The sequence below is a fragment of the Martes martes genome, assembly GCF_963455335.1.
Source record: "Martes martes genome assembly, chromosome: 2".
Classification (NCBI taxonomy): domain Eukaryota; kingdom Metazoa; phylum Chordata; class Mammalia; order Carnivora; family Mustelidae; genus Martes; species Martes martes.
In genome coordinates this window covers 154,271,717-154,288,076 of record NC_137889.1, presented here as the reverse complement: position 1 = coordinate 154,288,076, position 16,360 = coordinate 154,271,717, and positions in this window count along the sequence as shown.

Below are 16,360 nucleotides of genomic sequence, written 5' to 3'. Positions count from 1 at the left end.
CATAATCATTTCCAAAAAGGAAAATTTTAAGAATGAAAGGCAGAGTTATTACTAAACCATGGGGGTGTAGACTGGGTCAGACAACTAGGTTTTAGGTGTCTCGTCACTCTAGTATCAAAGAACCAGAATGAAGATGCAAGAATTTGCAGACCAATGAGAGCAATCTGAACCTAATTTAAGAAGAGGATCAAGACCCTCTCAACCTAAGGATAATTCAACCACATCAGTTAAGATTTAACAGTTATTCCTCATTGTGTTTGAACTAGACACTGAAATCTATGATTGTCCTTTGAAGTTCTGTGCAAATAAACATGTAGAAAAAAAATCTCATTTTGTTTCACTTGAGTGTGATTTTAGTCATTACTGATGAATTATTTTACCATTTTCATAAGATGTCAAGATAAAGGCTTCAGCAAAACATTTCAATGTAGCTGTGTAGAAGGCTATTAGTGATACTCATGACTGGGATTACTATGGGATGTAGTATGCACTCACATTCATTCCTCTCTCCTTGACCTTTCAGAGTTGTGGACAAGTATAAGAAGCATGCATATAAGAGAAGCCAGTGAAACCTATTAACTTGTAAAATCTGTAACAAACATTTTTCCCAGTAACAATGACTACCAAAAATGCACATGTGAGAGCAGCAATCTTAAGCTTTTCTAAACCTTCCCATTATCTGGGAACTATAATCATCCCAGGGGACTAGCAACAGAAAAGTTTCATTAGAATATGGAGCAACAGAACCTCTACCTCTTTGGTAGAATTGTTTATTTTACAATTTGTTTCTAAAGTTGTTGACATTACCTTCTAAAACCGAACATAATCATACTCTACTCCCCAGCAAAATATGTTTACATATAGGCATACATAGATTTGTATATGGATTTGAATATGGGTATAGATATTACTATATAGATAGATTCATAGATAGATGGCCAGATATATCTCTAGCAGAAATATGGGTTTACTAAAACATGAATGAAAATGTTTATGGCAGCTTTATTTGCAGTAGCGTCAAAATGAAAACAACCCAAAGAAACTATTGTATACACATTAAATAAAATGCTATACAGAAGTGATAATGAACAAAATATTTTGCTACATGGGATAGTAGGGAAGAATCTCACAAGCATAATGTTGAATGAATAAGTCAGGCACAGAGGAGTACATACTGTATTATTCCAGTTATCTTTAGTTTAAAATTAGCAAGAAAAAATTGATATGTTAGAAGTCATATGATAACTGGGGTTTTATTTCTTGATTCATACGGTACTTTTATGTCTACACTGCAAAAATTAATTAATCTGTATCTTTAGAATTGTCACACATTTCTATATATATGCTGCATTTCAAGAAAGATTTATTGAAGTTTTTTAAAAAATAAAAACAAATGTAGGTATATCTTATTTTCATTTTTATAAAAAACATTTCTGTATATATATCCATATGGGATGACATTCATCAAGTATTCTCTGTTGTAGATGCTAGGACTTTGAGTGTTTTTTTGGTGTGTGTCTGTGTATGCTATTTCTTTGCACTTTTCTGTACTGACTATTGTTTTCAAGACAAACATATTATTTTACTAAAATTTTATTTACACAAAAGATCAACAGGAATAGTGTTTTATGTATATGCCATGGGTGAAAAAAGAAGTTCCAGATTTAAAAACTGTATTACTTATTTCAAGTCATGAACTAAATGAAGTAAAGAATCATTAATTTTTAATCTTTTTTTTTTTTTTTTTACTCACTGCTAGAATCATAGTGCTTTCTAACAGTGTCTGGTGTATAGGAGGCATCCAAATAATATTTATTGAAGGACAGAAAAAAGGTCCCCATCCTACAATTTTTTTTTTTACAGCTTGAAAACTCTTTTATTATTATTATTATTATTATTATATTCAATTAGCCAATGTATAGTACAATTTTAAAGTCATTAGCAGTGACTCCTGGTGTCACCCTTGTTTGATAACAAGAAGACAGATACATAAAAATTCCTTATTTGTTCCAAAGCCCAACTTAGCTATTTCAGAAGGTGATTTCTATTTTTTTTCTTTTTACAAACCTTTATAAAAACCAAATAAATGCCGATTTCACAGAAAAAGTGGAGAACTGGGGTTCAGGAAACCATTAAGCAGCAGGCTAGCATTGCAAGTCCCTCTTGGGATCCAAATTGGATCATCTGTAGAGTAGGGAACGAAAACAGAGTGCCATGTGTTGAGGTAATTGCTATGTGATTTTACATCTGCATGTCATTGCTCATAAATTGTTTATAGACTACTAAAGTTTTTTTTTTCAAGATTTTTATTGATTCATTTGAGAGGGAGGGAGACAGACAAATTATGAACAGGAGGAGGGGCAAAGATAGAGAGAGAGAGAGAGACAAGCAGACTCCCCACTAAGTGAGGAGCCCAGTGCAGGGCTTGATCCCAGGACCCTGTGACCATAAATCAAGCTGAAGTCACATGCTTAACTGACCAAGCTACCCAGGTACCCACACTAAAGTTTTTTGCTTTTGTTTTTTGCAGGTACACAGTGAAGCCTTTTTGCTCCTATGTCAAAGGTAAGGAATTACCTTATGTATTAACTCTCATGTATGATGGTGGATTACTTTCACAGAAAAAGGAGAGACAGATTTTGTAAACATATTTACTCTTCATCTTTAATCTGCAGGAACTCTTTCTAGTTCAGTCTTCATAAGAATAAACATTACCAAACTGCATTTATTATACAAAAAGAGTTGATATTCAGGGATTTTTAAAAACAAAAGTCCAGTTTTACCTATGAAGAATCAGACAGGTCTATGAAAAAATGGTGTTTGAGAAACATGATGTCTTTTATGAAAATGTTCACCTACATTCTCCCAAAGTAAAATTACTTTGAGTTTCTCCTTAGTGAGGAATATTCCTCTCTTTAAATCCATAGACCATAAACAGTTAATATAGTTAGGGGATGCTCTAAAATGGGTCTATCTATCTATCTATCTATCTATATGTTTTACTTTAAAGTCAAAAACTCTTACAATTTCAAATCTTCATGTGTGCCTCAGCCCTGAGGGCTAAGAAAACAATATTTCAGTTAATACAATATAAAAAGTAAATATTAGGTATAGAGATGAAATTTTCTCATAACCGAAGAATAGGTAAGGAATGTTGAACCATAGTAGTCATGGGACTTGGGTTCTAATTTAGTTCAATCCCTAACCATGTGTATGACGTTAGACAGGCCATACTATAGCAGGTTCAACAGGGAATGGGACAAACTACATAAACAATTTTTCCAAGGAGTTTTTGTATCAAAGACATACACACTGATTCTATGGCTGGGAGGTGAAAGGGATCAAGTAGGTTTATAGTTTTAAGGTAGGAAATTTTGCCATACTGAAATTTTACTGTATTATAAAAAGGCTTGTAAAAGTAGGGTTGAGGGAGAGAAATGTTGATGAAGACATAAGAAGGGTGATTGCAACAACAAAGTCCTCGGAACACATGAGAGAAATATCTTAATAGGGCCAGATTTGAAATTATTCCTTTAATAAACACTACCTAAAGATGAAAATTTGGAATGCCCTGGTAGGCAAAGAGCTCAGTGAAACTGAAGCTGAATTAAAGTGAAGAGAACACAAAATATATAGTGAAAAAAGGAAATTATAATATCCTCCATACACTCATAAACAATTTAAGATATGTGGTCTTTAACCTTCAATTGTATGTGTTTTAAAACCCGTTTTGCCTTATCATTTTTTTTTTCCTTTTCTAATTCTACTTGTGTTTTGAGTAATTATCATTAAATGTAGCCAACAGTCAACAGAGGGTAGAATAAAAAGATTGGAGTTTACATAGACATCCTTTCTTCTCAGTGAGAAATGAGGTATGACCTGGGTTTGGCAAGCAATTTTAAACTGCCACCTTGATATAAAAATCACCTCTGAGACTATCAGGTGAACATGATGTTGGATACATTAATTTTATTTATTTATGTTTATGTTTATTTATTTTCTTTTAGAGAGAGAGAAAGAGAGAATGGGGGAGGGGCAGAGGGTGAGAGAGAGAATCTTGAGAAGGCTCCATGCTTAGCACAGAGTCCTGCAGGGGGATTGATCTCATGACTCTGAGATCATGTCTTGAGCTAAAATCAAAAGTCAGATGCTTAACTGAGTGAGCCACCCAGCCATCCCTGGATACATTAATTTTAGATCACACATTTCATTGGGAAATTAGTTCTTGGTCAGAGGCAATGTTTTGTGAGAAACACTAAGTAAACGTTTAATTTTCCATAAATGGAAGCACAGGTAGAGGTCTGATGGTTAAAGGGGGTATAGTAAAACCCAGACTCATTGATATAAGTATAATTAATAATAATATAATTATATAAAAATGCACCTTTCATTGTATAATGTATGTATGTGTATTACATAGTGTATGTAAACTAGAATCAAAATATATAATTATGTCAGTGAGAACAAAATATTATCTGCTTTGTATCAGAGAAGACCAGTAGAGATAGTCATTTGTGAGCAGATTAATTAGCTCATAGGATGATGTCATATCTGAAGTTTTGATATGGCAACTGTCCTGTCAAATTGCTATGTTTGTGATGATGTGGGGATTTTCTAACTTCAAATGTATTCTCTAGGACCGCTATGATCATATGAGCACATGGAGAAGGAAAGATATTAATTTTCATAGTAAAGTGTCATCTTGTCCCTGATTATTAGAGCCCTCATTATTAGATTGCTGGTGAGCAATTTTGCTTTGGGGATCAAGTTATCCTCTAGTTTTGTTCAGGCATTGATCCTAGCATGCGGACTTGCTCAGGAATTGATTTATGTCCTGAGATATAGCCAACTTTTCTTGTCAATGTTGGCACTGAAGTGTTCTGTTCACAAGTGGCACATGGAGAGAGAATTATCTTTCTTCACTATTCAGATCTTCAGGGTCTTGTTAGTATTGGCTACCTTACTCAACAGGCTACAAGAACCAATTCCCAGACATCATTGGAGGTTGAGGAACACTCTGGGTGAGAGAAGTCAAGGTAGTTTAAACATACTGGCCTTTAGACCCATGTATTCATGCATCCAAGCTCATCCTATAGCAGTCTCTATTGGTCCAACTCTGACATGCCCAACTTTGTAGAAATAGAAGTTTATAAAGATCTCTGGATATATTTATTATTTGAGATTATGCTTCAAGTAGATAAGTTATTACATTTCCTTTTTCTCCAGTTACTTCACTTAGAGTCAGAGATACCTACACAACATGATTTCTTAGAGTGTTCAAAAATGGTTCTCCCACATAGAGATAAAGACTCAAAATAGAAGACACCGGAGAAACAAATGCAAATGAGATTCTGTACAGAGGGACTTTTCAGAACCTTTACATGCTGATAGGCATGGTGAACCTCCTAGAGACAGACGTGGTATGCTATAGTTCCCAAAATTAGATTAGGATTGGGAAATCCTATCCTTGGGAATAATGGATCAGGTCCTGTTTTCAAGTTTTGAACTTTCTATAGCAATGCTAGCTGCAGAAACTAGCTAAATGGAAGTTGTTTATGGGTTACACTGCTTTCCCTTAAAGCTTTATCTGATGTGTGCTTACTCCATCTATTCTTCCCCATCATTCCTGATCAAAATCTCTTTTTCCTAAAAAAAAAAAGTCTTCCCTCTCATCAAATTATTATTTGATTATTACTTATCTCTCATTTATCACTTACATTCAAATTCATAGTCACTTGCATTTCTTTCACCCCTTCTAAGTTGCAAATTTCTTTAATATCTGTGGACCACACATCCTTTATCTTTGATCCTTAGTGTGGAGCTCACAAACTGGCAAGTTGTGTGTCAAATCCAGCCCATAAACAGGTTTTGTTGAGAATATTAAATAAATAATATTATTTATTATAAGAATATTAAAAAACCCTTTTGAACTAGTTGACAATATTTAAATTTTAAGAATTTTAGGCTTTGCTTGAAAAACTAGAAGACCTGGAACTAGTAAGCTGGCATACCAGCATGGCAACAATTTACGGAAGTTAAACAGCAGATGGCCTCCTTAAATAGGACATATACTGTTTTGTACATCAGGTTTCCACCTGGGCTTCTTCTTAAATTTGTTTCCTTTTCTCCTTTTGGATGTATTTGAGTGGATAGTCCTTGTTTTTAGGCCTCACTGAGCAAAAGAAATAGAGTAGTCTCTCAATAAATAAGGGTTGACTTGTGTTTTAGTTCCATTCTTCCAGAAGCAGATCCACAGACAAAGATTCAAATTCCAGTAGTTTCTTTGATATATGAAAGAAATACCTGTAAGAATGTGAGAAAGTGATCCTAAGAAAATAAAAGAAAAAAAAAAAAAAAAAAAGGTGTTCTTGACCAGCTACCTTGGTAGGTTACTAGCATTGGTCTTTCAGGGATCTTCCAGAATCAGTGAAAAATATATAGCTTAGAATGATCCTAACTGAGGGATGAGAGAGCTAGAATATTTATATACCAACTCATGTCAGTTAGACCCCAGAGGTCATTTCTCAGTGTATTCATTCTGCAACCCACATAGGCAGAGTACCTCTGTCAGCTTTGGGGAAAAGCCCTCAGTTTAGACATGCTGATCCGCATATTCAGAAATCAGACGGAAGAAGATGGAATGGCAAGATTCTAGAAATATCAACAGGGGATTGATAGAGCGCCCCCATAAAATAAATTGAATTGGTCTGGTCAGAAGAAGAAAGGAAGCGACCACTGAGCATTTCTGTTCCTTACAGTTAGAATTGATTTAAACTCATAAACACACAGTTAATACTTGCCCCTGATCCTCATGCTTCCCATTTCATATTCCTGACCATATAGGAGGGAGGAAAATTTTTTCTCCTGTTCCATTTCGAAAGTGTCTTAAGTATGGGATCTGTTCATTTTGTGTTTTTGTTCTCCTTCCAGACTTCTGAAAGTTTATTGATGTCATATGGATGACAGTGTCCATAGCAGACAAGTCCATAGGGTAACAGGAACCTTGAGTAACATTTAGATATGGCCCTGTCCAGATTCTACTTGGAAATTCAAGAAAATCCTTGTCCTTATTGAAGGGAATACATTTGCAATTTCATTCAGTATTTGCAAATAAAAGTTACTTGTTACTGAAAATTGTTCGAAGTTGAAAGGAAAAGTCATTCAAGATCATCAAAGTGTATTTCACTGGTAACATGAGGACTGTGTCTCATTCTGTTGAATGAAATGTGTTGCTTTCATAAACAATAATAAAAACTTCAAAATAGATATTTCTGCTTTTAGAGAAAGAAGAGAAATAATCAAATTGAGCTCGCCCAGAATCCAAAGTGGAAAGATTCATTTTCCTTCTCTTTCAAGTGGGAATATAGTTAACTTCTGGCAACTTTTCCTTTGTGTGCCTTTGTACGTCTGTAGCTATCTGAAGTCACTCTGGGATTGTAAGCCTTCTAAGATTCTAGTAGAAGCAAAATTTGGGCTCAGTTTGTTTTGAAAAAAAAAAAAAAAAGAAAGAAAGAAAGAGTAAAAATTCCTTTTTTTTTTCTTTCCTAAAGATTATTGATTTCCCTTAGGAACTAACAGTATCTCTAGCCATGCTTAATTTGGAGTTCATGCAGTATTGAAACTCTGAGACAAACTGGACCTTTTTTTCTTGAATCGTATTCTATACTTCAGTAGAATTGTTGAAACTAATTATAATTGCTGTTAGAAGGCCAGGCTTGATATTCAAAATTTTATTTATTTATTTATTTATTTAATGAATTATCTCCTAATTTAGAGAAATCAGGGTAATACAATGACATGTTTAAATTTCTAAGAGGAAACTACTATTTTTATTATCTTAAAATATGTATTGGTATTGTTAGATTTACAATACACATTAGGAGTTTTTTCACGTTTTAATTTTATTTCAGAATTGTAGATTTAATGGGGTGAAATGGAATGCGGGTAGAGATCACCTAAACTATGTGAAGTAAAACTTGTGATAATTTTAAAGTTGAATTACCATATAAACAGAATATTAAAACTTAATATTAACATGTAATCTGATTAGTAACCTTTATCTTTTACTGATATGAAAATGTTTAAAATGTCAACATTGAGACAAATCAAAGTAAATGTAGTCATTTTGATATACATCCAATGTATATTTTCCTAAATATCTAAGCAAATATTCGTCTTGACATACATCCGCTGGGAACATTATCAGAGGACTGAGTATTTTTTTTAAGGTGTGTGGTTTGTGTATATTTTCCTACAAGATGGTCTGAAGCTCTACCAAAGCCTGGGGTTGCTTGTTAATGCTCAGAATATAAGCACTTCAAATTGAAAGTGGTGAGAGAAACAGATGTTTTGCCTGAAGTTTATATTTTTCATGCATACCTGCCAGCTTTTTCTAAAAAGGCAGACCTCAGAAATTGAAGAAGAAAAACTGTGCCCTGCACCCATATCTTCCTCTAAACCAAAGCAAACAAACCAATAAAAGCTGTTAAGTATTATTTAACTTCCTTAATAAAAATGGAAATTGCTTGGATGTGTGAATTACAACAAGTATGATACTGAATGTGTCATTTTTTTTCCAGTATGCTGAATCCCCATTTCCATTTCCATTACTGTTTCATAAAATCTGAGGGCTCTGATGCAAACACAGTATGTATCTGAATACCTTATTTTTCCATAATTTCATAATCCTAGAGTGATAGTGAATATGGGAATAATATATTCTTGCGATTCTTGGTCATTTTAAGGTCATGGATCTTTGGAAACTATTGTTTAAAAAAGGTCTAGGAACCCTTTTTCTAGGAAAATGCACACAAACTCCATGCAAAATGCAGGGGGTTCATAGACTTTAATAATTCCATCTCTAGACTCTAGAGGTCCACAGGCCTCATGCTAAAAACTTTGCGTATAGTTCAACTTTGTATAAAAAAAAATAACTATTTTTAAAAGACATCTCTGTAAGTAACTTGTTAATCTTGAGATTTTCATTTGTGTTTAGATAACTGTGATCTTTCTGATCAGACTTGATGCAGAATAAAATGTAGTGATTGTTGTAAAAGTGCTTGGCAAGTTTATAAATGTGATTCATTCATTTGCCAAATATTTATTGAGCACAGGCTACGTGACAAGTATTGTTCAACGGGATAAGGGGTATCAAGATGGAGAAAACAGGATTAGAAGAAAGGACACATGCTCTGGGGCCAGACTTGGGTCCGCATTTTGGATTTGTCTTACCAGTCATTTCCTTTGTTTTTAAATATGTATATAAATTCATATTTATATATGTATGTGATACATATATAACATTTTTAGTAACTTTTAATATATAAATATATTTTAATATGTAATTTATATATTTTTATCTGTAATGTTTTCAGTTTACATATAAACGAATAAATATAATTGTATAAATTTTATATAAATGTGTATTTGTTTATGAGAAAAATTCTACGATTGTTTCACATATGTGTGAAGTACATATATATATATATATATATATATATATATATATATATGAGATGATATATAATCCAAGGCTTATAAGGATGATATAGCAGGTGAAAGATGGAGAAAAAAGCAGAGGAAGGATCCACCATTGTCCTTGATGTACATCTTGTGCTCGATAAATATTTTTTTTCTTCTTTCCTCCTTTTGTACCCCTAAAGTAGTCTAATTACTAATGAGACAAACATACTCAGAAATAAAGAATTACAGTGTTGGAAGATAGGAATGAGCACAAAAACACAAAGAAGGGAATGCTAACTCTGCCATGGGGAATTGGTGAGTCTTTCTTCAAGGAGGAGCTATCTGAGTTAAGACAAGACTCTGAGAATGAAGATTCCTCACATTGAAGAGGAATATAGAGAAACAATTGAGGCATGACAAACGACCTTGAAGTGTGCAAAATTATGGAGTTCAGTGAAAGTCAAAATGTTTGCACAGCTGGACAGGGAAGAATAGGAATTTGGGTGAAGTTCATGGAGGTTGGAGAGAGAATTATAAAAATAAAGGTTGTCCAGGTATTAAGGGTCATGTTTATCATATTAGGGAGCTTAGGTTTTGTACTTTAAGGACACGAGGGCCATTATATATCTTTCAATCGGACCAATTGAGCTACATCGACTTGGAAATAGTATCTAAGACTCAGTATTAAATTTGTAAAATAAGAATAATATTAGTACACAGTATATAGACTCATTTTATGATGCCTAAATATGATAAAGCAAGTGAGCCTTCTTGGTGCAATGTCTGGTATATGCCAGCATACAATAGATATTAATCATTGTTCTGAAAAATATATCATACAATTAAACATTGCCTTCTTCTATTTGGCATGTTCCTCTTTTAGACTCTTGTGCTAGTTAGTTGGAGCCATCACACAGCTTCAGGAAAAATTAAATTTTTTATGGCCTAAATGCTTTTAAAATAGGCTCTTAAAGTCTATTAATACAGTACTTTAGAAAATATAATATTTTATTTACAAGAGAAGGATTTTGTTTGGAAAAGAAAGACTCTTGAGAAACAACAAAAGAAGCTTTTGAAGAATGCAGGATATAAAAAATATTTTTAAACAAAAGGTCAAAATGATAATAAGGGAAGACATTTGACTTACATCCCAGAGGCTAGATGAACTCTATGTGGAGAAGTTCATCCCGCTGTGGGGAAGGTGGGGAAAAATGGATGGACATGTGTCTTTAAGAAGTTCTACTCGGGGATGCCTGAGTGGCTAAGTCAGTTAAGTGCCTGCCTTCAGTTTAGGTCATAATCCCAGTGTTTTTGGATACAGTCCTACATAGACCTCTTTGCTCAACAGGGAGCCTGCTTCTCCCTCTGCTTACCACTCCCCCTACTTGTGCTCTCTCTGAAAAATAAAGAAAATCTTAAAGGAGGAGGAGGAGGAGGAGGAAGAAGAAGAAGAAGAGGAGGGGGAGGAGAAGTTGTTCTACTGGGCCCAGGATAGGGAATTCTATCTACGGGTTCTGGTGAAAATTAATTCAGTAGCAGCAGGACTGCCCCTTATTGTCTGTTACTAGCGCCAAGAAACCTCATAAAAGGCAAGCTGATGCTTTTGGACTTCTTAACTCATGGAATGAGCACTGCATGTCCTCTGCTGACCAGTCATCCAACTGGCTTCCCCATTACTTAGTGGAAGACCTTCCACCTCTCAGGGGGGCCTTTCATCAATAGCTGTCTGAGTTTTTGTCTGGGTATTTTCCTACACAAGGGTCTTCCAGTGTACTTGATCCCCATCTGCACTGCCCTGTACATACATTTCCCTTTCTAATTGTCCAAGTACATTTGTAAACCCCAGAAACTGATAGTAGAATTGTTGACAAGAGAGTAATTTTGATGCTGGAGAAGAAAAAGTCCTCAGCATCCAGAGTTGGCTGAAACCCATCCCCAATTTTCCATTAACATCATTTCAAGAATCACATTAGCATTAGTATTGGAAGATAGAAAAAACTTAGGAGGGTGTGGGGAAAATTCCAGGTAAGAGACTGAAATAAAGCAGATATTTTAGTGGTGGATTTCTGACAGAGACTTAGTCATGGTTGTATCCTCAGTGCCAAGCAGGGTAATGATACATTGGAGGGTTATTGGAGTTTGGGATCTAATGCCTTGTTTCCTGTCCAGGTTTGGGAATAGACAGACCACATATTGGTAAATGTCCCTAAATCTAGGTTTTTTAAATCATGAATGGGATTAATATACCTAATCTTCACCCAGTTGTAAAGATACTGTGAGGTAATATTGGAGGAGTTTAGTTATTATCATTATTAACATAGCCTGTCCATACAGAATCCTAATAGCACTCTTTCTTTCTTTCTTTCTTTCTTTCTTTCTTTCTTTCTTTCTCTTTCAGATTTCATTTATTCATTTGACAGACAGAGAAAGAGCACAAACAGGGCGAGTGGTAGAGGCAGAGAGAGAAGTAAGCTCTCCTCTGAGCAGGAAGCCTGATGTAGGGTTCCATCCCAGGATCCTGGGATCATGAACCCAGCCAAAGGCACCCACTCAACTGACAGAGCCACCCATGTGCACCCCCCCCCCCCCATTAGCACTCTTAGTTTTAGACTTCTATTCAGCTGGCTGGTGGATAGCTTAATGGTGGAGTAAGGGAGGTAAAAAAAAGTTATCAAAAGATGAAATCGGGTACCTGGTCAAAACAACCAACTTTTTGGACCAAACAGAAAGGAAATGGAGAAGGTGGGCAGGGTAAGATGGAATACCTCATCAAGACTCGTGTTTCTGAAGTTGTAGCAGGAACATCTGAAATTTATAATACTCTTCTTCAGTCATCAATAGTATTTCAAAAGATCTTGTATTTTCTGGGGAAACATGTACATTTAATAAGGGAAATTTTTACTTGTGAATTTTCAAGTGTGGGGAAGGAGTCATTTTTGATTATTCCAGCATACTGATTTAGCACGTGTATTGATTCTGAGGATAAGACAAAATCTGCTTTCCCTTGATTTTTAGTGATGTCATATGATATGATTTGAAAGAGCTTTTTATAACAAATTTGGCTAAAATCATGTCCTTAATTTCATAATAGTGGAATGAATTTAATGGATGGTTATAAGGTAAATAGTTTATAACCCTCTCCTAAACAGGATCCTCAACTTCCCCTCTGCATATATTTTACTGAGTTTTCAAGCAGATGAAAAACTTAAAAATTTAGATCACTGGCTTCTGGAAAGGTGCTATGGAAAAGAAAAATCTTACTATAAAATGCAATGTATATTTTGAAATTCCTAACTAATACTAGACATTTTATTAGAGAAGTTACTGGTAATCGTTTGAAATTTTGAGGAACCTATAATAGAATAATAAATATACTCACGTTTTTTTTTTTTTTTTAAGATTTATTTATCCACTTTTGAGAAGGAGAGAGGGAGAGGACATGTGAATGGGAGGAAGGGCAGAGGGAGAGACTCTCCACTCATCATGGAGCCCCACTCAGCTCTCAATATCAGGACCCTGAGATCATGACCTGAGCCAAAACAAAAGCAGGACACTTAATCAACTGAGCCACCCAGGTGTCTCCCCCACTTTTTAAAAGATTCATTAATTCATTTTTGAGAGAGAGAGAGAGAGATGGAGACAGAGAATGTTATCAGTTTATTCTTAAAAGATGATAGAATAATGGCAAAGATACTTGCAGATTTTATTTATTTTTCATACAGATGCACTTCTAGTGAGTTATTCACCATATTGTCTATATATATTTCAAAGTCACAATGAATTGCATCTTTTGGAAATCATCTCAGTGGAATTTAGTTTGAGTTCTTTCCTCGAGTATTAGATTTAATATAATTAATATGATTCATAGGAATATTATGTCCTCAATAAATCAGCTGTTAGAAACCAGAGGCAGAAGGAGGAGGTCCTAAGATCCTATAATTTCCTGGATCCTTGATTCCTTGTTTATCCCCTATCTTGGCTTAACTCCTTGCAAACGTTGCTAATAGTAACCAAAAAAATGAGAGATTTGGAATTTCTACTTGCTTTTCTCTCTTCTATAATGAAAGCTTATCTAGAGAACTAGAATGTGAGACCCATGTTTATGTTATATTATTATCAGTAATTCTCAATGAGACTTTAATTGCTTTAATTTCTGTTCTGAATCTGGAGTCTGGGATGTGTGCCAGAAGTTCTTTCTTTGAAAATAATAATAAAAATACATCCAGGTTTTGATTTTGCAAACATGTCCTTTGTTAATGGTTCACTGCATGAAATGTTAGTGAATTATATATTTTGTTATCTTCAATTTTATTATAAGTTCTAACTGCAGGGATGTGTTGAAAAAACTGTTGAGGGTCGCCTGGGTGGCTCAGTGGGTTAAAGCCTCTGCTTTCGGCTCAGGTCATGATCCTGGGGTCCTGGGATCGAGCCCCGCATCGGACTCTCTGCTCGGCAGGGAGCCTGCTTCCCTTCCTCTCTCTCCGCCTGCCTTTCTGCCTACTTTGATCTCTGCTTGTCAAATAAACAAATAAAATCTTAAAAAAAAAAAAAAAACTGTTGAGGTGACTAGTGATAATTCAATAAGAGTTAAATGAAGCATTTAAAAAATTATTTTATCAAATTTATATTTTGAAATGTATTTTTTAAAATTCTTTGCTGTGGTTAATTACCTCATGGTAAATGACAAGTTAGACATGGGGCAAAACTTTCAGCTTATTTCTTATTTTGTTTCCCTTGACAGACAATAAACTCTTTTTTGTCATTTAATATTTAGTTCGATTTTCAAATAGAAGCTTCACCATAACAATTTATTCTAAAAGCAATGAAAATGTTTAAGTTGGGAGTTGTCAACATTACATAGTTGGTATATTGTACAAACTGATTTCAAAAGGGATAACTTCGCAGTTACACATTTATTTCCAGAGCAGAAATGTTTCTGAAAACCTCTTTCTCAACTGAACTTTATGGTATCAAAAGCTATTTTTCATTGATGCTGAGCTATTCTTTTGGGAAATGTGTTAAACAAAGGATAGAAGAAAAATCACAGATCAGAATTAGGGAAACTTTTAGAAATGCATCTTTAATGCAGGATAAATACATTTTAACATGTAACTTCAATAAGTCACATTTTATATACCACAAAATTCACCTATTTCAAGTGTAGAATTCAATGATTTTTCTAAAGTAAATTTACAAGCTATATAATCATCACAGTAAATCAGTTTTATAACATCTGCATCACCCCAATAAATTCCCTTGTGTACACTAACTGTAAAACTCTGTACCTCAAACCATTTACCCCTACCACCTCAGGCAACCATTAATCTACTCTCTATCTCTGTAGGTTTACCTTTTGTGGAAATTTCCCATAAAGACAATAATGTAATATATGTTCTTTTGTGCCTGGCTTCTTTCACTCAGCACAAGATTTTTGAGGCTTGTCCATGGTGGAGTATGTATCAGCAGCTAATTTCTCTTTATTGCTAAATAGTATTCTATTGCATGTATATATCATTTTGTATCTCCACTCATCATTTGAGGAATATTTAAGCCCTTATAAGTTTTGTCTGTTATTAATAAGGTGGCTAAGAATATCTGTGTAGAAGTCTTCATGTGGATATATCCTTTCATTTTTCTTAGACTGATACCTAAGAGTGGACTTCCTAGGTCATATGACAAATGAATGTTTCACTTTTTTATTTAAGTTTTTATTTAAATTCTAGTTAGTTAACAGATAGTGTGATTCTAGTTTCAGGTATGTAATATAATGATTCAACACTTCCATACATCACCCAGTGCTCATCACAAGTGTCCTTAATCCTCATCTCCAGTTCACCCATCACCTCACTCACCTCCTCTCTGATAACCATCAGTTTATTCTCTACAGTTGAGAGTATTGGTTTGCCTTTCTCTCTCTCTTTTCTTACCTTTGCTTATTTGTTTTGTTCCTTAAATTCTACAGATAAGTGAAATCATATGATATTTGTCTTTGTCTGACTGTTTTATTTTGCTTAGCATTATACTCTTGGGCTTCATCCATGTCATTACAAATGGAAAGATTTCATTCTTTTTTATTGCTGAGTATGTATATACCACATCTTTATCCATTTATTAGTCATTGGGCACTTGGGCAGTTTCTGTAATTTGGCTATGGTAGATAATGCTGCGATAGACATCAGGGTGCATGTATCTCTTTGAATTAGTATTTTTATATTCTTTGGATAAGTAACTAGCAGTGTAACTATTGGATCCTTGGTAGTTCTATTTTTAACTTTTTAAGAAACTCTCAGACTCTTTTTCAGTGTTACTACACCATTTTATATGGACACTAGAATGTGTGAGGGGGGTCTCATTTCTCACATTAATTTATTATTGCATGTCTATTTTAATATAGCCATTTTAGCAAATGTGAAATTGTATCTAATTGTGGTTTTAATATGCATTTAAAAAATTATTTATTTTTAAAATTTTTTTCAGTGTTCCAGAATTCATTGTTTATGCACCACACTCAGTGCTCCATGCAATATGTGCCCTTCATAATACCCACCACTAGGCTCACCCAATCTCCCACCCCTCGCCCCTCCAAAACCCTCAGATTGTTTTTCAGAGTCCACAGTCTCTCATGGTTCGTCTTCCCCTCCAATTCCCCCCCAACTCTCTTCTCCTCTCCATCTCCCCATGTTCTCCATGTTATTTCTTATGCTCCACAAATAAATGATACAATATGATAATTGGCTCTCTCTGCATGACTTATTTCACTTAGCATAATCTCTTCCAGTCCCATCCATGTTGATACAAAAGTTGGGTATTCATCCTTTCTGATGGAGGCATAATACTCCATAGTATATATGGACAATATCTTCCTTATCCATTCATCCATTGAAGGACATCTTGATTC